The 27,951-nt window shown below is 41.5% G+C and overlaps 1 long non-coding RNA gene across 1 annotated transcript in view; it reads left to right on the plus strand.

Annotated features, from left to right (window-relative positions):
* Window positions 1-25,548, plus strand: part of LOC308595229 — a 74,405-nt gene extending 48,857 nt beyond the window's left edge. Inside the window, exon 3 of the long non-coding RNA XR_014011943.1 lies at window positions 25,477-25,548. This is a non-coding gene — a long non-coding RNA (uncharacterized lncRNA). The remainder of the gene's footprint in view (window positions 1-25,476) is intronic.
* The last annotated feature ends 2,403 nt before the right edge of the window (window positions 25,549-27,951 follow it).

The following is a 27,951-nucleotide window of genomic DNA, read 5'->3' on the forward strand; positions in this document are numbered from 1 at the left end:
ACTGGTCTAAGTCTTTCCCCAACAAAACAATACTAGAATGCCATTCTTTAGCCTTTAACCCTATACCCACTTACCGGTAAGCCCCATTGATCTGAGTAGAAAAATATGAGATCACACTGTTAATATTTTGCAGTGGGTGTGGAACCTCCAGATGCTATTTGACTCCCCACTCCCAGCCAGGATAGTCAATGGTTGAAGATGATGGAAGCTGCAGTCCAACAACATCTGTAGGACCACAGGTTCTCCAATACAGTGGTACCTCGGGTTAAGAACTTAATTCGTTCTGGAGGTCCATTCTTAACCTGAAACTGTTCTTAACCTGAAGCACCACTTTAGCTAATGGGGCCTCCCGCTGCCGCTGCACTGCCACCATGCGATTTCTGTTCTCATCCTGAAGCAAAGTTCTTAACCCGAGGTACTATTTCTGGGTTAGTAGAGTCTGTAACCTGAAGTGTCTGTAACCTGAAGCATCTGTAACCCGAGGTACCACTGTATATGAATCTCATCTATGAAGCACATGCTGTTCCTCACAAAATCCACAATGCTTGAAACCTATTTCATCCCAGAGTAGGAGTTTAGAAGTAGGGGAGCAATAAGTCTGCATGATAGACAACAATATAGTGCCCAAACAAGTGGAACAACCATAAACACCCATCCCATTATACCTGAAGCAAAACTGATATGAATGAGTGTTTGAGATTTAAATGCAGTGACAGACTTTACTTTTAGCAGACAATGCCCATCCATTTTGCCAAACCTTTTGCAACCATGACCTAGGATTTACATTGGCAACTTGGAAATAAGCAAATTATTAGTTCCAAGTACTTCAGTGGTTGAAGTAAAATGCTTTGTCCCTTAGCCACAATTGTTTGAAATGAAGTAAGGCAAAGAGAAGATCTTGAACTGATTGTTGAGTTTGAGATACTTTTACTGTTGTCATCTTGGAGCTCAACATTTCATTGTGCACTATGCAAGTATAATAATTTCTGCTTGTAGATTAAATCAAAGTGACAAAGCAGTCACACTGTCAATTGAAGGGGCAGTGTAGTGTTTCCCTCCCTTTCAGATAGCAATCTGGTATGAATTACCTAGGATACTAGGGCATGTTACCATGATCCTTACAATGTTCCTGTATGGTAGTTACTGTTGACAATTCTGTGAAATAATGGAAGAACAGAAACAAGAGGAATAATAGCCACTTTGGCATTCGGGATGAGGCAGGCTGGAAAGTATGAAAGTGAAGGGATGTATCTGGCTACATTTTTAAAAAATGGAAGCTCTCCTAGTAAAATGAGCAGTAAAGACATTTCTTTACATTCTCTATCACCAAGATTGCCTAAAAGTTACTAACACATTGCCAGGTACATCATGCTGTTTCACTTGAATGCCAACAGCACAGCAATAAAGAAATTCATAACAGCTGCATGGTAATTTTATACCGACTCTTTCGGTACAAGTTTAGGTATGTGCATTTCCTGCCAGGTACCTGGGGAACCTCAGTATTAAAACTCCACTTAACAAGAAACTCTATCTTTATTGTGAAAAGACAATGGGAGCCAAAAGTTTAGGATAGAGCAGTATATGGTGGGGGAGTTAGGAAAGGATAAGAACACACTGTTGCAAAACCAATGGCTGCGAGAAGCCAACCTCTCTGACACAATGACTTTTGAAGAAGAGTGAAAAGTTCCAAAGTCATGTAAGATGACATATAAAACCCAATTCCAGCACTGCATCTTTTGGTATGTCAGGGGGATTGAAAAAGTGAAACTTTTATTCCCATACTACAATACTGTACTGCTTTTACTATGTAGCCTAAGGAACCTGTAATGACCCCCAGATCTGAGAATCTGCCCATCTTCTCTTCCTTAACTGATTTGCCTTTGGCATTGTATCATCCTTCCATGCCCATGACTCTTTGTATCCTGGACAATGTCTTCTGGACTTAATTGTAATAAATAATATAACTTGTAGCATATCAATTTTTTCTTTGCAACAACTGTTCAGAGCTAACTTAGGTTGTGATCACATTGTAGCTTGCTAAAATTCAGGGCACTGTTTAACCATGAGCTAGCTATGTTTTGGGTTCTTTGTAACCTTTAAACACAGTTTGGATTGTAACAATGAGACATGTATGCTTAACATGCAGCTATAATCTTGGAAATGTTAAGTTACTAAGCTTTTATGGTACCTATTTAGCTGGAGTGATGTTTGAATGCTCACCGGTTTCTTCCTTGTCTTTCAAGATAAAACAGGTAGCCTAATGATTAAGTGAGGAAAATAGTAGAAAGTAATATTTCAAGTTTATTCTCTTTTTATCAGACAGGCTTTAAAAAGCAGGATACATCAAACACAAATGCTTTTAATGGTAGAGGTGTGAAAACCCCAAAGATTTCTTAGGGAACAGTTAGTACAGAGCTTGATGTTTTAATAATCCATTTTTTTTACTAGTGAGCTGGAACTGGTGATATTTTTTAAAAAACACACACACATTACTTTCGAATTGTGATAAACAGTAGTTCTCGTTCTTCTTTCATTTTCCTGTCTTGTCTATTTAGAGTTCTCTTTAAAAAAACAAAACAAAAAAACAACGCACATTCTCTCTCAACTTTTTATTCTATAATACTTTATTATTCCTAGAACTGATTTGTAACTTGACTGAAAAATGTCCCTGACAACCTGTCACACAAATATCAGGTGCCCCTACTTGTGTGAGCAGTACACTCCATTTATGTAAGGCCTCCACTGAATACATCCTAGTGTTTGTTGTTTTTATACACCATTTCTATACTTTAAAAGTATCAAAGTAGAATACATTAAAATGAATAATTTAACTGTAAAATACTACAGTATAATAAAATTCATAATCTAATCCAGTTTCCTAAAACAAACTGAAAACAATGAGCCATACTAAAAATGGCACATTTGCAATCCCCATATGAAAGCTGATCTCACACCAATGAAATTGAAACAAAACCCTTCCGAAATAGAAATAACTTCTGCAGGTGTCATATTTGATAAGGAAGGTAACCAGGCAAATTTCCCTTGGGACCAAGCTCTACACTGTGGGTGCCACAACAAAGAAGACTGCACTTCTTCCCTTCTCAGACTGGTAAAAACTTGATTCAAAGGCAGAACGCAAAGCATTGCCTTCTTGACAGTTATCACATGGTGGGGAATAACATATGGGAGAACTTGTTTCGTCAAATACAAAGGCTATTTTTAACAACCCTTTGAAATGTACACAGAAACATAGCAGCAGCCAGTACAGTTCAACTAAGATTAACAAGCTTTGGTCATTTCACCCTCTAGAAAATGTGCAGCAGAATTGTCTTCAAGCCACAGTATCTGGATCACTTTCACATGTCACCACATTGCAGCAGTCTACCTAGAAGGTTATCTGTGTCCGGTGGCCAGTGGCTGGTGGATCTGATTACAAAAATGGGAATCGTACCAGTTAAATCTTTTGAAGATGGAAAAAGGGAACCAAATATATTCAATAAAAAAATTGCCACAAAAGGGGGCGGGGGGAACACACTATGGAGACTAGATTTTGATGCTGGAAAATCCATTTATGAAATGTGTTTAATTAATTTTCCCATCAAAAACTATGGGTTGCTATTGTTCAGTTTTGAGATCTTTTGCAAACGGATATCAAATGTTCTGAGAAGGGTCCCAAATAATTTGTTTGCTATAGTCCTACATATGTTTAATGGTTCTGGGTTAAAACGTTAACCCCACACTATACAAGTTGTTGGACTGGAACATGGATACATAGAATTCTAACAAAGACCATGTGAATTTACTCCGTAAGAAGTTGACCATTTTCAGTGCTGCATACATTACATGCTCTTATTGATGGCTGTTTTCCAGAAGTCCATTAGTTTTCTGGAAAATAATACTGTGTTAATGCAACGGATCTTTATGATGTGATATCGTAGAGCACATCAGGATTCAATGACGTAAGGAAAACAGTGACCCTCAAGCTAAACAATCTGTTTTGCTGATTTAAAAAATAAATAAATCTAAAAATGTTACCTTGTTTCCCCTAATAATGCTTTAAGGACATGAGATTGGTTCATTTCAGAATCCACCAATTGAAATGCCTACTTAGGAATTGCCAACATGGCAGCCGCATGTGCTCATCAGTGCTTGCTTTTGCAGAAGAGGCACACTGTACCTTCAAAAAGAGGCTTTTCACTCTTCCATGCTCTCATAGGCTGAAAACTTCTTCTTGCCCTGCTCAGTCCTGATTGGGTGGGATAAATATTTGATGTTGCCCCTTCATTCTGTTCTGGATGCAACATAGGCAAGAGGAAGTGTCTTCCACAGAGCAAAGAATGGTGGTTTTGATTTGTATGCCATTCTTCTGTGTAATTTCACAGACACTTCACTAGACGTAACAATCGCAGGATGTTTTTCCTTTTATATCCCCTTTTTATTAAAACCTTCCATATTTGCATGATTTTGAGGTCCTGTCTCTTTTGTGATATAGCACATCCACACAGCAGCCATTTTGTGACTGGCACCCAGAGGCTCATAATTGCACCCAGAGGCTCATAATTGTAATTGCTACGGTCTTAAAAATGTCCTAACAGGTTCTGGATTGTTGTTACTTTTTCTTTTTTGGATGTACTTTGAAAATGTAACATGACCAATCCTCTCTATTTTGCTTCTTATTATGGGAAATTTTATATTGTGTTGATACTTTTATGTCAAAAGCAAAATGACATAAAAAAGTAGGTTCGAAATTTTGTTCTCAATAGCTCTGGGGTATTCTAAAAGCATTGACACCAGGATTCTGGTATATATCCTTGGTTGCAGGAAATGCAGCAACACATTGCCACTTCATGGAGGAAGTACACTAGTTGGTACTGTACTGTGTGAGTAAGAACAGGGTATTTACAGAGTTACTTGGATAACACACTGCTAGTGCCTAGAATATTTCCTGATAACACTTGCAAGGAGTGTGAACAAGCATAGGCATTTGACAGGTAGACTAAGTTTCGGTAGTCAGTTTCAACTTGGATAGGAATGAGTTGAAGGCACTGATGAAGTTCAAGAAGGTCAAACTGGGGTGACAATGCAATAACCTTTCTCCATTCCAGAAACCATGCTGTTAAATGATAGAAAGGTACAGTTCCTGGAAAGGTGTGCCAACTGAATGTGCGATTGATGACTGGTACATAGGAATTGGAGGTGCATTCAGGTGGAGATGCTGACTTTACAGGAACAGGGAAGAGTCTCAGTTTGGGATATGAAGGAGTTGCTCTCATTAAACAGTTCATTGACAGAGAGGTTGCAGGCATAGATAGATAGGTGTCCACAATATTTTACATTGGGTTTCATTACATCCACTTTTTCTTTTTTTAACAGTTGCTTTTGTTTGCTGCCACCACCATGGCAGTGCAGGCACAGGTAATTTTGGGCAGCCACTTTCTGGCAACGGAACATTCTGGGGTTGGGTGTTTATGGCCAGTATTCCCCCACCTATCAGAATGTTCTTGAAGAACACAAATTCTAGCACATTCTAAGAAAATAAAATGGCAACCTCCAGGACAAAACTGCTGAAATTAGCTGCTTCTGCAAGAGAAAATGAACCCCACAACACCAGTGGGCCACATTTGGTTGACTTTACCATTCCTTATTAAATTCATGCATATCTCTAATATATAGCAGGCATTCTGGGATGTGAGCTTCTTGTGCAGGCAGTAACACTAATAAAAACTGATAGCTGCCATTTAGCAATGAATAGTTGCATAACTGGTATAGCTTGACTTTTGCCTCTGAACAGTTTAGGGCCCATTGCAAGTGAATTCTCATAATCACTCTGACCATATACATCACAGTAGCAGAAGCCAGATTTGTAGGGACATATTTGTTTTGATTTCATTACCTATCATATTGAAAATAAAAGTACACACTGAATTTAATAGAGTTTGCTTATGATTCTTAGTCTAGAGATGGCATTACACAGAGTCACGCTAGGTGCTCTCTAAAATTACAAGGAACCAGGAATAATTGGGTGTGCATGTTGGTTCTAGCTGGCTGCTGAAGCATTTCAAAGATGATTGTTTCATGTTATTTACTTGCATAATGGAAAACTGAGACACTATTTTTTTGTTTATGTAATTTTAAGCATCTAATTGAGTGAATGGACCAGTGATGACTCAACTTTAAGAATGCAAACTTGGAGCGTGCAGCTTTTCTGATGAGTCAAATACTCATGTCTTGAAACATAGTGTGTGTTGATGTCTCTCCGTTTGGCTGGCATGGTGCCTGCATGGATGCTAATCACATTTTGCCTTGAGACATGGAATCTATGTGGTGTTTGTTTATGTCATGGATTAAAAAAAAAAAGATAGGACTGCCAACCAAGTTATTTTGTCTTATTATTTCTGCCTCCCAGCTGTCATTTTGTTTTCTTTATGTAAATGTGTGTAACAACTTACTTTCTATGGTTGGTCTCTTATAATTCCCTATGAATCCCCCTCTTAAGTTCACTGACATAAGGAGAAGAAGAATTCTACTACATCAAATTCAGGATACATCTAGTTCAAATCTTCTTTCTAATACAGTGGTACCTTGGTTCACAAACTTCATCTGTTCCGGAAGTCTGTTCCAAAACCAAAGCGTTCGAAAACCAAGGCGTGCTTTCCCGTAAAAAGTAATGTAAAAATGGATTAATCACTTCCAGACTTTTAAAAACAACCCCTAAAACAGCAGTTTAACATGAATTTTACTATCTAACAAGACCATTGATCCATACAATGAAAGCAACAAACAATGTACTGCAGTCACACAATCAATCAATCAATCAATCAATCAATCACTCAATCAATCAATCAATCAGTAGCTGAACTGGGTTACACACAGTCACAAAAACAAAAAAGGAGCAGCAAAAACAAAAATGCAAAATAAACAGCAAAAACAGACAGAACTCAGCGTAACACTCAAAACGGAAGTGTGGCACTCAAAACAGAAGCGTAACACTCAAAACGGAGTATATTTGGCTTCCGGAAAAAAGTTTGCAAACCGAAACACTTATTTCCGGGTTTGCAGTGTTTGGGTTCCAAGTTGTTTGAGTACCAAAGCGTTTGAGAACCAAGGTACCACTGTAGTGGCCAACACAGTACTGACTAAGACTTACAATGGGCAAAAGTGGAGCTCCTTCCTAGCCATCCTGCCTGAAATCCTAACTGGAGATGCTGGGGGAACCTTAGAAAGGACCAGCACACTTAAGTTAAAATCCTATTTATACATTTACCTGGAATAAAGTTCCATTGACTAAGTAGACTTGTATAGCACTGCAGTGTTAGGAACGTCCTTTTGTTTAATTTCTTAATTGTCTCCTAGAGAAAACAAGAAGGTAATAACCTTCTAACATAGCACATATCTTTGAATATACATTGTGGTTCTTCATTGTCAGGTAGAGGTTGAGGTGTCATATTCAGGCCAAAGACCAAGTAACATGTTGATTGTAGATGAGGACTTTGGTGATAACCTGGTAAAGCATTAATGAAACCATGGTATTAACTACAGCAATGGCTTGGCCAGTAGACCTATTGAAATTAAGGGACCTAACTTAGGCATGTTCCTTAATTTCTATGCCTTTACTTAAACATAATTGAGTGCCCCCCACCATCATGGAAAAGGCATTGTTAACTCCCACTGAAAGGAAATCAAATTGTAGTGACAAGATTGTACAACTTTTTAAACATTCTATTTATGGGGGGCCCTTATAAGAACAAGCAGCCCTGGATTATAGCAAAGTTTTCCAAACTTAGGTCCCTGGCTAGCAGGATCAGTGGCCAGGGATGATGAGAATTGTAGTCCAAAAACAGCTGGAGACCCAAGTTTGGGAAACCTTGGATTATAGGGTTCGGTTCTTTTTACCTTAAGGTTTTGTTGTTGTTTGTCGTTTAGTCGTGTCCGACTCTTCGTGACCCCATGGACCAGAGCACGCCAGGCACTCCTGTTTTCCACTGCCTCCCGCAGTTTGGTCAGGCTCATGTTTGTAGCTTCGAAAACACCGTCCAACCATCTCGTCCTCTGTCGTCCCCTTCTCCTTGTGCCCTCCATCTTTCCCAACATCAGGGTCTTTTCCAGGGAGTCTTCTCTTCTCCTGAGGTGGCCAAAGTATTGGAGCCTCAGCTTCACGATCTGTCATTCCATTGAGAACTCAGGGCGGATTTCCTTAAGAATGGATGTGTTTGATCTTCTTGCAGTCCATGGGACTCTCAAGAGTCTCCTCCAGCACCATAATTCAAAAGCATCAATTCTTCGGCGATCAGCCTTCTTTATGGTCCAGCTTAAGGTTAGGATCATCTTTTTAAAAAAGGAGGAGGAGGAGGAGGAAGAGGAGGCAGCGCCCATGATTCTCCAAGTTGCAAAAGAGTATTTTACTGGATGGGAGGTCTGCTCACCTTTTTAGGTGGGCGGTGTTGTGACCAGGCATCTGGGCCCCTGCAGTTATCCGGCATGGGGACGAGGAGTTGACGCCCCCACATGTCGTCCCACCCATGTCACTGGTGCTAGGCAGGGCCGAGTGTAGCCCCACTGGGCAATCAGTGCTGGTAGGGAGTGTGGCCGTGGGAAATTTAGCCCTTTTGCCGGATCTCCCAACTCACCCATCCTCTTTTTATGCTTTGCTATGACATGACCTTGCTATGGACAAATGTCGGCTGCCATATTGTTGGGGCTGGGTAGGATTTTTTTCCACTTGGCAAATTAGCACCAGCCATTTGGTTTTTGCCTACCTTGTAGCAATCGCCACAACTTTGTGAGGTTAGGCATTGTGTAAGCCTTTGTTTGGATGGAGAGGAGGTTGTAGCCTCTGCCTGCCCCTCTTCATTAAGGGTATCCTGTTAAAGGGATCTGGGGGTGTGGATCCTGTCCGATGCCTGGACGTGGGCTAGGGCCATGCCACGACCCCAACAGGGACCCCTCGGGGTGCTCCTATTTGATGTAAGTCGCAGGGTTCCCCCTACTGGTGGAGTCCCTGAAGACGGGCAGGAGACGAGATATAGCCTGGCTTCACCCAGTGTCTAGGCCAAACTGCTCACATCTGTAACCAATAAAGTTGTGGCCTATTTGAACCCTTAACCCTAAATACTCGTGTCCGTGTGTTTATTAATCACTAGGGGACAGAAGGTCACAGGGCCCTGGCACAAAAGTAGTAGCAGTGGTGTGTCCAGTTGCTTCACTGTGCAGCTGCTATATGCTCTGCTTGCCCACACTTGACTTACCACGACTTTTCCCCGCTAGTCTCTTGTTTCTTCCTGAGTAACTGCTGGGACATTGCCACAAACTCCATCAGCCTCCCAACTGGAACAAGGGAATGATAATACTGACCTGCATTATAAGATGTAAGATTTTACGGAATAATATAATCAAAGTAATCTGAACATTCACAGGAAGCACTCTAAAAATGCTAAATAATATCATTACTAGAGAAGAATTTTACTGCTCCCACCCATCCCAGAAATGTTCACTAAGAAGGTACTGTGCACAGTTCTTATATTCAGCTTCATGATCCAAGTAAATTCTTTGTCACTTCTTTTCTTACACAATAGACAAAGAAGAGGTTCCCATGGAATCCTATGGACCTTGGATTAGGGAGTTGGTATTTTGCCTTTTCAGTTTAAAATGGTATGGAAATAATCTTTCAGTTCCTTTCTATTGACTTTGGCAGAATATAGTCATAATATGGCATACGCTCAGAAATCTAGCATAAGTCTAACTTAGTCTAAACTTATGAGACATCTCATGTTTTTAATCTTACTGAATACTTACGGATTTACAATTATTATTTATAAGGTAATATAATCTGCCATGTTATTGAATGTAAAAATGGTTTCCAACTCTGGAAGGAGGTTTTGATTTCACCATGTAGTTTATAGCTCTCTCCAATGAGGTACATATTGACTGTAAATTCTCCAGTCAGCTGCTTCTTTAAAGGAAGATGCAGTTCTGATTTGTGGAGGGTTTTCTCATTATTATTCTCTTTGTGTCAGTGCAATTGATCACTTAGCACAAACAGGGCAACAGCCATAAATTTTCACTGATGCCGGTCACTGAAACCAAAGCCACACATATCTGAAAAATATAAAAGAGGTCAGCCTATTAGCAGAAATAATATTGGTACAGTTTGACAGTCAAATCATAGTCAACAGCATAGTCTGCTCTTAGTTCAAGACATAATGATGTGAAAAAAGAGCCCCTTAATGTGTTATGACTACATCATAGGGTTGCTGAGGCTGTCCCTGTGTTCACTGGAATGCTGATGTGGTCTTTATGTAATGATAACTCAAAATAAGTTATTAATAACTACTATGCAGAGAGCAAATGGAGACTGTCTGAACTAGATTGCAGATTGATATCAGGGAGCTAGATGCATTAATATGCTTTTGAATTACATGGTTTAAAGTGGATTTCCATGTTTAGCCATGACCCTGGGTTTGCTTTGCTCCCTTTTCTCCGCCTCTTAGATCTTAAATTGACTTTCCTTCCATCTCTTCTTTGCTCAGCTCAAAGCAGAGGTTTGCTGATGCTGCCTCTGATCTGTTTCCATGCTTCAGTGAATGAGGGCAGGGGAGTGGAAGGAGCACCTTCAGGCCAGATAGACCCCCAAGCCAGATATATGTCCTCCTCCCTCCACATGAATTGGGGGTCCCCACCTTGGACTGAAATCCACTAATCTCTTCCAAAACAATCAGTGGAAACCATTCATTATAATGGAAGTAAGTAAATGTAGCTCATTATTGGCAATTACCAATTACCAATATTTCCATTTTGCTAGCTATTTAATATCAAGGGGTATTGAAGTCCCTAAACAACTTGGGACCTGGATACTTGCGTCTCTCCCTATGTAGACTTGCCCTGTCACTGCAATTGCCAGAAGAAGCCCTGCAGACATCCATCTGGTGACAATCAGGAAACACCTTTTCTGTGTTGATTCCTATAAACTGGAATGACCTCTCCCTGAAAATAAAGCATATTCTGCTCTGCTGCAGTTTAGGCACTTCTGACCCACCTTTGATGACTCCTTATTATAGTCACTATGTTTTTAAGCTTTTGGCTACCGATTATGTTGTATTGCTCTGTTTTTGTGTAGTGTATATCTTTTTATTGCAGGCATAGGCAAACTTGGCCCCCCAGATGTTTTGAGACTACAGTTCCCATCACCCCTGACCACTGGTCCTGTTAGCTAGGGATGATGGGAGTTGTAGTCCCAAAACATTTGGAGGGCCGAGTTTGCCTATGCCTGGTTTATTGTATTGTAATTTATATTTTTACACTACCTGAATACGTTTTACATAGAATCATAGAATCATAGAATCATAGAGTTGGAAGAGACCACAAGGGCCATCGAGTCCAACCCCCTGCCAAGCATATAATAGGTGGCATATAAATATTTTTAAATAACTAGGGGCAGCCCACCTGCTTGCTTCCAGTCATCAATCCCTCACCATTTCCCTCATGGCAATGCCCTAGAGCGTCACCTTACCTGCCCACATAATGACTAAGCTCCCTTTTCATCTTCCCATCCCCATTTCTGAAGCAACTAATTTCTTCTGTTCCTTCTTCCACCCACCAAAGGAAAGGGGAGCCTTACATGGCTACCTCTAATAACACAGCTGCCCCTGGCATCTTGGCAAGAAGGTTGGTTGCAGGCAGACAGGCTCTCCTCAGACCACCTTGGCTCACTTGTTTGCCTCTCCCACTGACTCTCACACACATGCATATGCTGCCCCCTCCTCTGCCAACTGTGCCTGTGCATAAGAGTACTAGCATGATGATAGTCTTGCATTTTTATCTATATAGGAAAAAATAAATAAGGGTCAAGTGTAGAGAATTGCCTCATAATTTTTCAAATATATTGCAAATGAATGCTTCATGATTGTTTTCAAAGAGATCTCATTGGTATTTTCAGCAGGTACATTGTAGTCTTCTTTTTCAAGTTCGGTATTTTAAACAAATTCCAAGCAAACACCAACTGGCAAAATACTAACTTTTAGTTTCCCCATAGACTTTTAGTTTAATGGGAGGAGGGGTAGATCTGGGAGGAGATGTGTTAACATTCAAGCTAAACAAAAATCTAGCATCCATAACAATATGTTCAGCAATATTTTTAATTTTACTATTAATTTTAATAAATCATGCCAATTATTATTATTTTTAAAGAAATGTTCAAGAACTGTTCTATTTGGCTGCTTTTGCCTATATCCTTAATACTTCAGCCTCTGTATCTCTGAAACATTTCTCCAGCAATTTCAACCTTATGTAAAAGTGAATCTAGCTTAGAGCCTTTGGGTCCTCTTATGAGTCTTTTTTATGTAGTCAATCATGAACACTTGTCCACTGATTACAATAGAGATAAGAAGGTGAGCAAAGAAAAAGGTAGGGAAGAAGGAAATATAAAAGAAGGAGGAAAGCACCAGGGGTTCCTCAATATTGCCTCTTTTTCACACTGTGTATTTCTCTACAAAAATTGCTTGTAATATTTATGTTTCACTTGCACAAATTGACTTTTATACTAAGGTTACCAGATGTCCCCATTTCCCAGGGACAGTCCCCGGATTTTCATATCAGTCCCCATGCAAAATCCATTGAAGTTGAAAAGTGTCCCCAGATTCATTGAAAAAAATCTGGTAACCTTATTTTATACATTACTTTTTCCTTGGTGCTAATTGTATCATCTAAGTATCTATGGCTGTTTGGGCCTTATCTTTCCATTTACACAGTATCTGCCTCTTAGCAGTTAATGTGTGGGAAGAAATAAAAACAAGTGATGAAATGGATTACTTTAAATGTTTTTTTCCAAAAACAAAACACATACCATTTTGGGAAAATCCATATGGATATAATTTAATGCAGCAGCAAAAGATGAAAACTAGTGGTAATTGAGCCACAATGACTTATTTCTCCTTGTTCATTCTTTGGGCCTGCAGGTGGTGTAAAAGTACCTTTTTGCAGTTGTGCAGCTAAAATGCTATCCCCTTTATATTCTGCTGAAGCTAATGTTCAGTGCCTTTTAAGATTTGTCTTTTTTAGAATCCTAGAGCGAAGCAGAAATGTTATCAGAATCAAGTCATGAACACCTTGAACAGAGCTAGGGTCAACTCTGTTCATTTTCAGTTAATGTGAAGTGCACACACATTGTTAGTTGCAATGTGTGCTTGATGCTATGGCTGAAATACTTGAAAAGCCTTTTTTTTTTGCTCTAGAAATAAACAGTTGATTAGAAGAAGATATCATTCCTCTCTAGAACAGAGACCTACTATGCGTACAAGGTCCAAGTCAAATTATATCACATCCAATCCTTTATCTATAGTTTCTTTAAGAAAAATGTCATTTCTTTGTAACGCATGTGAACAGTCATAATAGCATGAACCTGAAGGATTACAGTGGCTTTCCTTGTATTTACATTAGAAAGCCATGGGCTCTCTGCTGTTTGTGTAGCCAGTCAATTAATGTCACAAACGTCAATTTACATCTCAGATTAGCTTATCACAGAAGGCTGGATTCACTTACGTTGTTATCAGGCTGCATCAGAACCTGATTTGCTTCTTGGGGTGTTGCAGACATTTTAAATATATTCTGCCACTTACAGGAATCCATCTGAAATTCTAAATATAATATTCAGCCTTATTTCTCTAGAATGTTGTGCTTTTTATTACATTGCACCAATATTCAAATACTCTTTCTAAAAGAAAAGCATGTTTATAAAGGCCTTGCCAGAAGGGGCACTGTGGCTTAAAGCAAGTACAATTACTGAGAGCAGTGACATCCTTATGATGTTTTGTCATGATTATCACAGAACATCCAAGTGTCCCTATTTTCCAGGGACATCCCTGATTTACAGAAGCCATCCCAGTTTCTGAATTGATCTCATAATGTCCTACTTTTCCTTAGCACACCCCTGTTTTCATCAGATAAATTTTGGAGGGTATGGTAAAGGTAAAGGGACCCCTGACCATTAGGTCCAGTCGTGGCCGACTCTGGAGTTCCGGCGCTCATTTTGCTTTATTGGTCGAGGGAGTCAGCATACAGCTTCCGGGTCATATGGCCAGCATGACTAAGCCGCTTCTGGCAAACCAGAGCAGTGCATGGAAACGCTATTTACCTTCCTGCTGGAGCGGTACCTATTTATCTACTTGCACTTTGACGTGCTTTCAAACTGCTAGGTTGGCAGGAGCAGGGACCGAGCAATGGGAGCTCACCCCGTCGTGAGGATTCAAACCGCCGACCTTCTGATCGGCAAGTCCTAGGCTTTGTGGTTTTACCCACAGCGCCAACCGCGTCCCTATGGAGGGTATGGTAGGATGTCCCTATTTTCATCAGAGAAATGTTGGAGGGTATATTATCATAATGTGGCTCTCCTTAATACCCATGTTCAGGTGGTTGCCCTCATCATCCTGACTTCATTGTTATCAGTTTTATGTCCCCTGCCCCTCTCTATAGTGATTGTCTTTCCTCTCAAGATTCTAAGTAGTCATTGAAGTCCCTGCCAGCTATATTGCTAATGCCCTGATTTTCTTAAAAAGTTCAGCAGCTGTTATTCGCAGGTCCTTTTGTTTCCTCTCTGTGGTGTCACTTGGAACACAAATGGTATCTTCAGTGCTATTTTTCTAGAAAAAGAGGTGCCTGATCTCACCATGAACTTCTCCCTTGTTCTCTTAGAATGGCAATGGTACCCATCTGATAGGTGCCACTGAGCTCTGGTGAGCTCTGGTAGGGGGGGGGGAGTCCTGGGTATCTTCAGTCCAAAACTTTGATCTATGGCCCTCCAGGTGTTACTGGACTACAACTCCCATCAGCTTTGACCCTGGGGCTGATGGGAGGTGGAGTACATCATCCTCTGTTGGGCCATATTTTCCCCTCCCCCTGATGTACAGCAATATCTTGCCTTCATCCTAAGTACTTTGTGCAGGTTGTGACAGGAAGAGCATTTGGGGAGGAGCTATAGCTTGCATAAAGCCTCTGGTTTGATGTCTGACGTCTCCAGTTACAGTAAAAGGAAGTGGTAGCAGATGAAGACTTCTACTCGACTTCTACAGTTGTCGGTCTGAGTAGTGAATACTGGGCTAGATTGAGAAATATTCTGACCTGCTATAAGGCAGCTTCCACAAACAGACTAAGGCATTTGGCAGTAGTAATAGAGATGTAGGTTGCAGCCCACAAAGAAACATCATCTCAAGTATGTTGCCATAGATTTGCAATGTAGAACCACTTTTAAGACGGCGGTTAAAACTCTGCAATCCATTTGTCATCACAGCCCTTTGCTATTATCTTGTTAGGAGTACATGATAGAGGCACTGAATTCAATGAGCTGGCATTTAATTTCTATGTGCTTTTCATCAACTTACACAACAATCGTACACAGATCTCTTCAGAAGTAAGTCCTGTTGAGTACAATGGTTCTTCCTTCCAGGTAAACGCATGTAGCTTTGCAGCCTTAAATTATTTTGTTTACCTGTAACATGATGCTGAGGCTTACAGGTTTCTTGAAACTCTCTTGACTTCTTGAATTTGCCAACAACTTCTGACCTTACCACCTTGTCTGATGATAACACCGATAACATCTAAGTACACGGAGGAGCAACAAGGCTTTTTCTCACCGGAGCCTTTTTCATTTGTTCATATTGAACAGTGATAGACAAAACTTTGCATCTTGATACAGACAGGGCTGGGTCTTTCTGAGCCATCATAAATTCTCAGAAAATGCTTGCACTTTTGCCAGGAATTGCCGAAAGACGATAAAGACTCGGCCCAGAGTCTTTGGCTCCTGCATGCCCTTTAGTTTTAACATGAAACTAGTGAAGGAGGCCATCCATAGATATGCAGTAAAATGCTCTGAGTCAGTGCACTGAGGACACACAGTTCTAGTTCTCTTTTTCATCAAGTAGTGGTGTGAGTCAATGGATATCCTGAACAAGTGTCTGGTGCTGGACTGGCTGAGAGCCAATAAACTGAGGCTTGATCCAGATGAAACTGAGGCAGAAGCAGCTTGACCAGAGGGGGCAAAGCTGCAATGTTACTGCTGCTTACTGGGAGGGAGATGGGCATGGTGAGGCAAGGTGGTGGGGACGTTGGCATGATGATACTGGTGAAGCCAATCTGGTGATCCCACTGCTCTACCCAACTACTTCGTACCTGTGCCTACCTGCCCCAGCCAGCTCACCCTTGTCCCTCCCAGTAAGTAACATCTACACACCTGCTGAGAAGGTACCATTATGGCTCTGCTCCACTGGGCAAGCCATTTCTGGAGTTAACAAACAAACAGGGAGCATGGGAACTGCCATGCCTAAAGATTTATTTCTTACAAATCTGGATCAAATATCTAACGTAGCAATGCCTGCAGTTTGAAGAGGTTGCGTGTGCAAACTCAGTGTGCCAGTGTAAGGAACATACTGAGTTAATTCTCCACTTCAGAAAATAGTTCTGTGAGGATCTCTGTAATTCAGTCAGTAACAGAATTCTCAGTTTCCTTGCCAAGATGAAATATCCTGGATTTTGGGAGGGAAATGATGACAGATAAACTTGCATAAAACTGATATGCACTCATAGTGTACATATACACTTAAGAGTCATTAACAGTACAATCCTATGCATGTCTACTCAGAAGTAAGTCCCATTGAGCTCAATGGCGCTTACAGATGTGATTATAGTATTGTAGTCTAAAGATGGGGGGGGGGTGGAACGCGATGACCCTTATGTTGCTTAGGCTGCAATCCTATACAGTGGTACCTTGGGTTACAGTCACTTCAGGTTACAGACGCTTCAGGTTACAGACTCCGCTAACCCAGAAATAGTACCTCGGGTTAAGAACTTTGCTTCAGGATGAGAAAAGAAATCGTGCAGTGGCGGCGTGGCGGCAGTGGGAGGCCCCATTAGCTAAAGTGGTGCTTTAGGTTAAGAACAGTTTCAGGTTAAGAACGGACCTCCGGAACGAATTAAGTTCTTAACCCGAGGTACCACTGTATTGCTAACTTCTGAATAGCCATGCATGGGATTGTAGCATTACAAGAGTACACCACTCCTTAGGTTGTTACAATGCTTTAAACTCTCTCCCCATCCTATAGTTACAAAAACTTAAAGCTATTTCTGAAGTGGGTCCCCCCCCCCATATTTCTGTGCCATTTCTTTTAAATGTGAATGGTCTCAAGGTTGCTTACATGCAATGAAACAACTTAAGCTCTTTATAGATGAATTAGAATAATTTAATAAAATTACTCAAAAGCAAAACAAAAACAACAACCCACAAAACACTAAAAGCATAGCTCCAGTTAAATGCTAAAATGCCTGGTAGAACAGAGATGTTTTCTCTTGTCTCTAAAAGGAACACAAGGAAGAACGTAAATGAGCCTTTCCAAAGATTGTGTTTCGCAGCTCGAAAGGGCTCTGCTCCTAGGAGAAGCTAATCTTACTCAAGAAAGAGGGCGCTCAGAGAAGAACCTCATCAGCAGATCTTAACACCTTTGGGGACTCATATGGAAGAACGTGTTTGCTGAGTTCCCGTCAGTGGCCAGGCTTCACAGGGCTTTGAAAGGTCAAAACCCATTTTTGAATCAGGCTTAAGGGGAAAAACTTGGTAACCAAGACAGATGTTTCAGAACTAGCGTGATACGTTGTTCTCGCCAGCGCACACTCAATAACAAGTGTACCAGTTGAAGTCTCTGGACCATTTTCAAAGCATTTCTGGCATTGTGTACCAGTTGTAATTTCTGGACCACATTCAAAGGCAGCCTCACAAAGAGTGCATTACCATAGTCCAGTCTTTAGGTCAGCAACACTTGCTCACACGGGAAATCCAGCTGCACACATTAAACTCCAGTGCATACATGAACCCCACTGGATCAGTATCTCTATATGTATCTCTCTAGGGTTGTTTGGAGCTACACGTTATGAATATAAATTACATCATTCCTTTGTTTAGTGCATTGGAAAAAAACAATAACACATATTGGACAGATTTTTGTAAGGCATAAATAGAAATGTTTCAAAAATGCAGATACATGAAACTGTTCCTCCTCACTTAGACTTTCACTTGATTTACCTGTGCAAAGTGAACATCATGGCTATTTCTGAATATGCTGTTTGAATATGCTATCAAACACAAAGAAATAGGCAAAGGAAGAGGAACAGTTAACTGTGTGGCTTTGCCTCTTGGCATGAACTAGCAGTCAAAAGTGCATATTTATCACAGTGTATAAAAAGCATGTACTTCAGTATGAAAGATGGTAGAGGGGAAGGTTTCTGCCAAGAAAACATTGATATATGGAGCTGTCCAATGGCACAGATCCCAAGGTCAAGCCACCAGATGTGGGCTGAATGATGAAATGAAGAACACTGAGGAAAGATGTCCAACATGACTGCTGCATACTCAGAGCAAAGGGGGAAAATATGAGCAAATCATCTTTTTTTATAGAACCAGGGAGAATGGATAATTTTAGGAATATAAATTTTGTAGAGGAATACTTGTTCTCAGGTGGTCTGAAAGGAATACACTTGAGAGAAATCTGTCTACGTCACTAAAGAATGCCATACAAAGCCTCAAAGTGTTATGACCATTGAGATTATTACTCTGTCTAGAAAACCATTTCAGCTGAGTAGATTTTATATTAACCCACTTAAGAATGATAAACAAAAGGAAACTTTTGCCAAGTACCCATTTCTTTTCATCCTAAAACTTCATGGATCCAAAAATTAAACAATTTTATCTTCTGTTTCTGAACTATAAAATAATTATTCTGTGATAAAAATCAACAAAAACAGCCATGGCATAATTATATATCTCTGTTTTCATGCCCAGCCCTCCCCTCCCCACAAAAAATATTGGGTATAGAAAACAATTAACACATTAGAAGATGAACTGTCATGTTTTCAATGCCAATTAGTTTCCAGGCCAAAATAAAAGTTCTTCTTTTGATGTATAAAGCCTTAAATGGCTCAGGGCTGCAATAACTCAAGGACCACCCCTCCACATATGAACCAACCCAGACCCTTCAATCATCATCTGAGACCCTTCTTCTTGTGCTCCCTCCATGAGAGGTCAGGAGGGTAGAAACACGGGTACAGGTCTTTTCCGAGGTGGCTCTCAGCTTGCGGAATGTTCTCTCCAGCGAGGCTCACCAGGCAAAAACATTCCTCTTCCCCCAGGCCTTTGGCTACTTAAACAAACTATGATATTTTAAACTGGGGTTGGTGGTATTGTTTTTTGTTTATTAGTGTGTTATGCATTTTTGTGTTTTTATATTGCAAACCGAGCTGCGACCCTCAGATGATATTTAATAGAAATTTAGTAAGTAAATTAATAAATATATACATACATTTTGGTTTATTACTAGACACAGGGTCAGCTCCAGGCTTTAGAGACCGCCGGCTCCTTCCTACAACAGGTCTCCTTCCTGGGCTTTCCTGCTGGTGGGACAGGCAGAAGCAGCATGATCTGCAGCAGATGGCTGCGAGCTGCCCACCATTTTAATAACACAAGTGTTGCTCTGGGTTGGGATATCATAGGCTATTAAAGTAGTTGATGGCTCACAACCCCAGCCACCCAGTGTAGTGGGTCCTGGAGATAGACTAGGGCCTTAACAACTGCCTGAAGATGCCAATCGCTGATTCTGGCCTTGATTGTATTACATCCAACCTCACATTTCTGCTTTTTCTCTTAGTGGAAATCTGTTCTCAAAAACGTATCTGGGCAGACCTACTTCACAGACTTGCAGACATGAATGGGATTGCAGCATTATTATTATTATTATTATTATTATTATTATTATTATTATTATTATTATTATTATTACTTTGCTCTAAGGTATATTGAAAGAACTGTAGACTTTACACACTTTACACTCCAGATCAGCGGCGTAGCGTGAGTTGTCAGCACCCGGGGCAACGCAAGTAATTTGCGCCCCCTAACCCGGGGCAAGGCAAGTAATTTGCGCCCCCCCTAACCCCTAACCTGCGAGTTGCCGCTGGCGCTGCCGCCCAAACGACGCCGCTTGCCTGGAGGAGGAGGGGGGCAGAGAGGCGAGGAAAATGCAACGGCCCAGCAGCTGCAGCAGCAGCGGTGGAGGCGGGGCTGTGAGGAGGGGCTGCCTGGCGCGTCCTCCGCGGCGAGCGCTGAGAGCCGCTGCCTGCCGGGCGCCTTCAGCCCGGACGCGCGCACAGCTCGTCGGTTCCGCGAGACATGCGGCTCCGCTACAGCCTGCGCCCGAGGCTCTTCGGCGACTCCGGAGGCAGCGAGCGCGCCCCCCCAGATGTTGCGCCCGGTGCGGCCGGCACCCCTGGCACCCCCCACGCTACGCCACTGCTCCAGATAGACTACAGCTCTTTATACACCCAAACGATGTCAATAATCACTGTGCCGTTGATCATTATTTGATGCTGACATATGAATGCTCAAGCTTCTGCAAGATCAAATATGGTAATCAAACCAAAATAGTAAAACATATGTCTATACAAGGCCAGAAACAATCATCAAGGGTTTTCCCCAGATATCTTGTACTGACAGACAAGAGTGCTTTAGAGCAGCTCTTCAGTTTTTGTAGATCTGTCATTAGAGTTCACTGTGTAGAAATTGCCAGTCATACAAAAATGCTTCTTTAGCAATTAGGTCTCTGAAGAGCAGTTTGCTTCGTCTAAAAAAATAAAAGCCCACACATCCATCTTCCTTTCAGACAGTTGCGAGGAACCCAGCAATATAATGTGACATGCCGCTGTTTTCCATCAGGCACCAAACACAGTGTCACTTTCCAGCCAGTACTGAAACTACTGTGCTGAACATACTGAATATGCTTTTCTGGGGTTGTGTTCTATTGTTCTTGGAAGTGTTAGAGTGGGTCACTTCCGTTTTCTTTTCTTTTTTTAAAGAGACTTATTAATAAAATAAATGATTTTCCATTTACTGTGACTTGGAGTGTATTCTCCATATTTGTCCCATTGGATACTGTTTTCCACACCGTAAATGCTACAAAAATATTTTGTTGCGCATAAAATTTTGAAAAGCCCAGTTAATTACACCATTTAAAAACCTTGCTTTGTAGGGTTGCCAACCTGGGAAGAGGGAATGGTTTCCTGTTTTGCCATTCAAGAGCAGCCTGATTCATAGAAATTGGGAGTTGAAGCTTTTGCCACTTGCTGATATCTGCCAATCAGATCTCTATTAAAGGCAAGCTGCAAAGGCCAATACAAATGTTGGCATTCCTGCTGCCTAGATATCCCTAACCCAGATGTACTTTTATGTCACTAGGTCCCTTCGTCTTGGGAATACAAATTATGATTTTCAACCCTCTCCATTTCAGTTTCCTAAAATTAGCAGGGATTAAGCCTGCCAGCAACCCTTCCATTCTCGATAAGATTGCCAAGTACTGGACACATTTTGCAAGGGAAAGCAGCTACTGTTATGACGCTCCAAATGCCATCTGGAAGTCTGATTAGTAAATGCTCACGTCCCTGCATTTCCTTCCTATATTTTCTCCCTTGAGTTTTAAGGAGAATTAAAAGAGGAGGTGCTGCAAGCCACACCCAACCAATTGGCTTTTTAGAGAACTTTGAAGGAAATGACATTCAATTTGTGTTGCATCTGAGCATTACGAGCTAGGCAGTTTCATAAACAAAGTAATTATGAGTTTGGGTGACATTATTATCTATGACACTTTGGATTAGACCCAGCCTGGGAGGGGGTGCGCAACTCAGAAGGTTGTTATGTTATATAAGGCCAGCTTTTCCTTTAGTTTGGGACAGATAGGAAAGAGCAAAAACAAAAAACCATTTGGTCTGTGCTTAATGGATTGTTTGGTTGTATATGTGGTTTAATTGGTGTTCTGAGTTTTAAATGTTGCAGTGCAGCATCAAAATTACATTGGTCAAGCTAAATTGTTAGCTAACTTTTGTTTTGAGCAATGGAGGCTTCTGACTGTATCCTTCTGGTCTCCAGAGAAGTTTGAGGGTGAAGAAAGGACATGATGTATGACCACTGGCAGCCTTCAAACATCAAACAGAATTGGGGCCGTATTCAGCCATGTTTCTATCCAGAGTAAGTAAGCCATGTCCATTAATTGCAATGGGCATGACTAACACTGGCTATGACCTGTGGTTGTTTCACAGACCAATCTTATGTTTAGTATGCCACAACAGGACTTTGTGAGGGAGTGAGAGGAAAGTGAATTGTGCCACCTCAATGTACAGCTCATGGCTCAGCCTTCCCTCACTCACAACAATTAGTAGGGAAGGGAAGACTTGTTGTGACTGTAATCTTCACTTCCCACTTGCAGGTGAACACCATGTATTCAGTGACTATTAATTCTGCTCCATGGATCCAGCAGAACATGTGCATTCAGGAAGGACTGGAGTGACTGGCATTTGCCAACAGAGAGCTTATTTGTGTGCACAGATGAGTCCATTTTCCCTGGATATGAGAGCTGTTTCACCCCACTGTTGAGAGATGGGGAGTTTGAGAACAATGCAGTTATGTTGAGATGAAGTGTTCACATATAGCAGCAGTGGCTAACCTGTGGCCCACAGGCCAGATCCAGCCCACCAAACCACATAAGGTGTCCCACCAGCCTTTGCAACTTTATCTTGCAATCTCATTGGGTGATAAAGTTTTCTGTTCTTTAGAGAGTGATTTTTAAAGAACAGGCAGATTTCTTTGTCTCCCAGTCATAAAAAGTATTCTAGCTGCCCTTGAACATTCCTCTCTAAAGGGCAGCCAGAGGGATCATCTATCTACAATCTCAGCACTAATCACCACAGTGCTGAGATATGAGAGAAGTCCAATCAGGAACTAAAAGATGCTTCTGGCAGCCCTTTAGAGAGGAACTCTAAAGGGCAGTCAGGGGGTTCTTTTATCATCAATTTTAGAAGCACAACAGTACTAAGATCAGATAAAACAACAACCCATCTACTCCTTAAGAGTAAAGAACATGCACATGCTTCTGCATGGGTGCTTGTGTCTGAGAGTGTAAATATGAGTGTTGCTGGCACTGTGTGCGCGCATGTAAGATAGAGAGTTCTGTGAAACTATATGTGCTCTGTTTGTGTGTGCTGCATGTGTTGTGAATGTGCAACTATTGTGAGTGTGAAAAATGTTTAGAAGTAAGGCACTGGAGAGAGCAGCAGCTATTTGTTATGTGTCGGAATGCCAGAGTTTTGTGGGTACAAGGCACTCATAAGTCTTAGAAAGAGTAAAAGTCAAAATTAAAGTTTTATTAAACTGTGCCAAACATGGAAATTCCTGAGTTTACCTTATGCTAGCAAATCTAGCCAGGCTGGCAGGGCTAGCTGAGTGCAAGCCATTAAGAAACAAAGAACAGTGATGGCCCATCATGGAACCCATTAAGAGAGAGTGAAGACAAGGAGGGGAGGGGTTCCTCCTCCAGCTGTGTGTTGGTGGGCAGAGACAGGGTGGATGACATTAGTGAACAGGAGGGAAGGTGTCAGTTTTGCAAGCGGTTTGGCAAGCAGAGAAGAGAGGGCTGTAGAGACTGACAGTGGCAGGCTGTGGAAAAGGAGGCAGAAACATGGCTTTTTGCCATTCTTTGAATCCAATGCTGCGCTTATGGAGGACTCCATACCTGCTTTGGTTGTGAATGCTCTGCAAGCCCTTCATCTTGGCTCAGGTTGTATACGAGAGTAAATAAACCATAAAGACACCACAGTCTTTATGCCTCATTGTCCCAAAGCAATTCAGGTGTTCTGTGGATTGCCATTTGCTCTGATTCAATAGTAAAGAGCGGGTTTTCACAGGGACCTGAGCCTAGAAACAGGGCACAAAGGGAAGTCTGGATGAGCCCTTGGTGCTGAGTTACACCACATTCTATGAGTCTATCCTCTATCATGGTGACATGGGCAATGTGAGACTAACTAATTCCAACCCCACTTTTGAAGTGAATGGGTGGAAGATGTCCTCTTCTTGGCCTGGCGCTGTGCAGTCAAGCTGCACTGTTGATGGGAATGTGGTCAGTGATTGAAGTTGTATTGTGTACACCTCTCCTGTGCCACCATGCCCCTGCTGATATCTCTGCACTTTTTCAGCCATTCTTCCAGTGCCTCTTTGCTTACAGAACAGCCCTGGCAGTGAAGTGCTCTGCCAGTATATCTAGAGCATTCCACCATGTTTCTGGGGCTTTGTCAGCGAAGCAGGGCTTCCTCCAAACCCTGCAACTCCTCAGCCAGCAAATCTTCAGTATGTGATTGCTCCCTTAGAGAAGCGAAGTTTTACTACATTGTTACTGCAGCATGAGCTCTCTCAGGAGGAGAATCCATGATTAATCACAATGAAAGTTGATTCCTTAAGTTGGCGATAGTAAATGTGTATTATATACGCTTTTGTTATCTTACATGTCAGTTTACAGTATATAGGCCTCTCCTGAGTACCCAATAATTAAATTTTCTTTTCTTTTTTTACACATAAAGCGCCCAAGAGACACTGGGCAGCTGAAAATCATTTGAGAAAGTAATCAAATTTATTTTAACTTCCCATTATTCAATCTACTATGGGATTCGAATTTGTTCCAAGGCTGAAACAGACAAGAGACAAGCAGAATATCCTGCTGAATGAGTTCTAAAGAATGGATCTTGCACCAGTAAGAGCCTTTGGAGGACTGGAGTCAGATGCTTTAGCTTGATGACATTCACAGTGTTTGTGTCAATGATGGATACATTCTTTTAACCACCTGCAGGTGATGAAGCTCCCAAATCAGGAACCTTGTTTTTCATCGCCAAACCTATATGTGTGTATTTTGGAGCCCAGCCTAATTGTAGCTTTCATCGCTTTCACACTATTTCAGTGGTGCTGAGAGTAAATTTGTTATGGCTGGCACCCAAAGGATTTTACACTGTAAATCTTGAACTCATTTATTAAAGACCTGCTTTGCCTTTCATTAGGGCCTTGTTTGCTTATGCTGAAGTACAAATATAGACAATGGTTTGGAATGATTGTGATCTTGGGATGCCTCAGATTTTGTGATCCATGCCTAGTGAATTCACCCTTAGTTTTGCGCTCAGCTTGCGGAACAAGCAACACAAAGCATGGCAGCTGTCTGGAGCAACAGCACAAAATGTGTTGCACCATTTGTGTGGGCAAGTTGATCCTGGCTTGAGTGTCGGCAAAGGAAACCAAGTACTGTAGGAGGTTCAGACATGGAGCAAAAAGCTATCATTGGCTGCTAGTGGTGATTGCGGTTTACTACATGCACTATCAGAAACAGCATGCCTCTTAATACTAGTTTCTGCAGAACATTAGTGGTAAGAGTCCTGTTTGTGGGCTTCAGTAGGTATCTGATCAGCCACTGTGAACTTAACACAACAGTGAACTTAATGCAACCTGTTGGATTGCTCTGGAGGAAAAAATCCACTGCCTTACCGTTGTTTAATAGTGGGGCAGTTGCATCACTTAAGAACATGTTATAATGATTTTAGTGTGCCAATTCTTCCCTCATTATACACCTTGATGGTCTTCCCTTGCAGTGCTGGGGAAAAGGATCCATGCCACAAGAAATGTGTGACCCCAGCATTGTAACCTTCTACAAGAACAGAGGTGAGCACCATGATTGTGACAATTACCTTATGTCCTGAACCCCTGGCTTAGCTGGCAGCAAGTCAGTATGTCAGGTCCAAAGTTTTAAGCCCGGAGTTCAGTCCACACAAGCAAAGTCCAAAATCCAAAGGTCAGGAAACACAGTCCAAGGTCAATACAAACGGCCAAGTCTGAAGTCCATCAGTCCAGAATCAAACCGAAAGCACAGTCCCATAGAGGTTTAGGTGCATCCAAGCCCAAGGTCCACCAACATGGGCAGTTGAGCAGACACAGCACCTCAGCTGTACTTTGCATGCTGATTGCAGCATCTGGGCTTGTGAGGCATGAGACCTTCACCTGTTCAAAGCCTTCTCCAGTTGAGTAATTACACACTTTCTCCCAGAGCTAGCGATCCTCACCTGGCCAGCTAGAGAGCTGGGCTGTGGGCCCTTGACTGCCTCAGCCTCCTAGAGTGCCACTCCCTACACCTCAGAGTCGACCATGTTCATGGGGACTGGGGCCCCTCTGGCTCTGGTGATGGGTCCTGCTGCTCTGGTTCCTGTGCATGTACACCATCTTTAGCTCCTTGGATAAAAAGGTGAGATAGAAATTCAAACAAAAAAACAAACAGTCGTACCTACCATGTAGCAGAAAAGGCAGAAAAGAGGCCCCACTTTCTGTTTCCATCACACTCTTATGTGGCTGTTGAGCAGAACTGTCATGAGTGAGGAAGGACCTGTTGTCACTGGTCCTGGCCAGTGCAAGGTTGGAAAACTCAGACACTTGATATGATACATTTGCAAGTATCAATTGCAAAATCAAAGGATTTGTATGCTCAATGTTTGTTCTGCAGTTCAGTTGTTATAATATGCTCCAATCTTATTTTATGCTGCTGTTTTTAATTCTAATTGGTAGTATCAATTACATTCTCATTATTTTTTATTATATAATGGTTATTGTTTAAATTGCCGTAAGGTGCTTTGAGTGGAGTTACGGAGGAAAGTGTTGTATCAATGAAATAAGCAGGAAAAGTGCCTTTCCCTTCAAAATATTTGCATGTGGAAGCTTGAACCTCTCTTGGCCTTTGCTTGCAAGTAGTTTGAAGGAGAAGCCATGTATGAAACATGTGTGCCCTTCAGATCTGATGTGATACATGTTGTGTACTTGCTCGGTAAGTACTTGCTTACAGAATATACCCTGAGAAGTGGCCCTTAATGTTCAGATTTACCAGTACATGATAGAAAGTAGGGTGGAATTTAGCCATTGGCCAAAGGCACTTGGGGACTCCTGAACTTTTTTGGTAAAGAAAGAAAATACATTTTCTAGTACATCTGGGATAAACTTCTTATATCAGCCTGCATAGCCCAGTTGGTTAGAGTGTGGTGCTGATAATGCCAAGTGAATATTCCTGCCTTGCAGGGGGTTGGACTAGATAATCCTCAGGGTCCCTTCCAACTCTATGATTCTATCTTTGTTCTGCCCAGATACCAACAGCCCTCAGGAAAGTGGATGTGTGTTTAGGTGGATGCACAGAAGCTTTTAGGAGCCACGGAACAATTTTCCTGGTGATGCTCACGTAGGGGTGGTAATGTTTAAAGCAGCCCTCAGTTGCTGTCATATTCTCAACTGTACTTGTTGAAGTAGCCTTGTGGAATTTTCTTCTTGGAAGCCTGATATTTCCCCTCCTGCAGGACTTGTTCTTGGTGATTGTATAACCAAGCACACTGGCAGTTTAAGGCACAAAGTTGTGGGTTGCTGGTGAGTGGAAGTAAAATAAAAAAAAACCACCACCCTGGAATTCAATATATAGTGCAAGACTGAGCTGCCTGAGAGGAATGAATGGAGACCATGTCCAAACCAAAAGTATCTGGACCCTCGGAGGCCTTTGGAGAAGAGATTATCCTCATTATAGTTCTTTGCTGGAGCCAACAATTTCCTCTACGCTAGATTGAGATGTGCAAGATGACCCCCATAAATCTGGCAAAGAGTTACAAAAGACCTGCCAAAGGGTAACTGGAAGGAACAAAGTAGGAAATATAATTACTATTACCTTCAAATCACAGAAACAGATTTTAAGCAGTTACTGGTATAAAAAACAACTTTCAAAGGAAGCACTTTTTTGAAGAAGGGAAAAAAAGAAAAAGATTATAAGGTCACCACATGTTCCTAAGAACTTAATTTATCATCTTTCACAGCATAATTTAACATGGGTTAGTTAACTTAAACCACACTCATAACTACACTCGTGCTCTTAAAACAGGGTAGTTACAAATGTGGTTGAAAGGACACTGTTTTTTACTCTTCCTAAGCCCATAAAGACGGAGTGGAGGGGGGATGGCTTTAATATATGTGAGTGAAACAAGCTTCATTGATCAGAAGAGCAAACTGCATCAGCCTGGGACTGTGAGAATCCTCTCCAACATCCA

This window comes from Podarcis bocagei (assembly GCF_964188305.1).
Source record: "Podarcis bocagei genome assembly, chromosome: 9".
Taxonomy (NCBI): domain Eukaryota; kingdom Metazoa; phylum Chordata; class Lepidosauria; order Squamata; family Lacertidae; genus Podarcis; species Podarcis bocagei.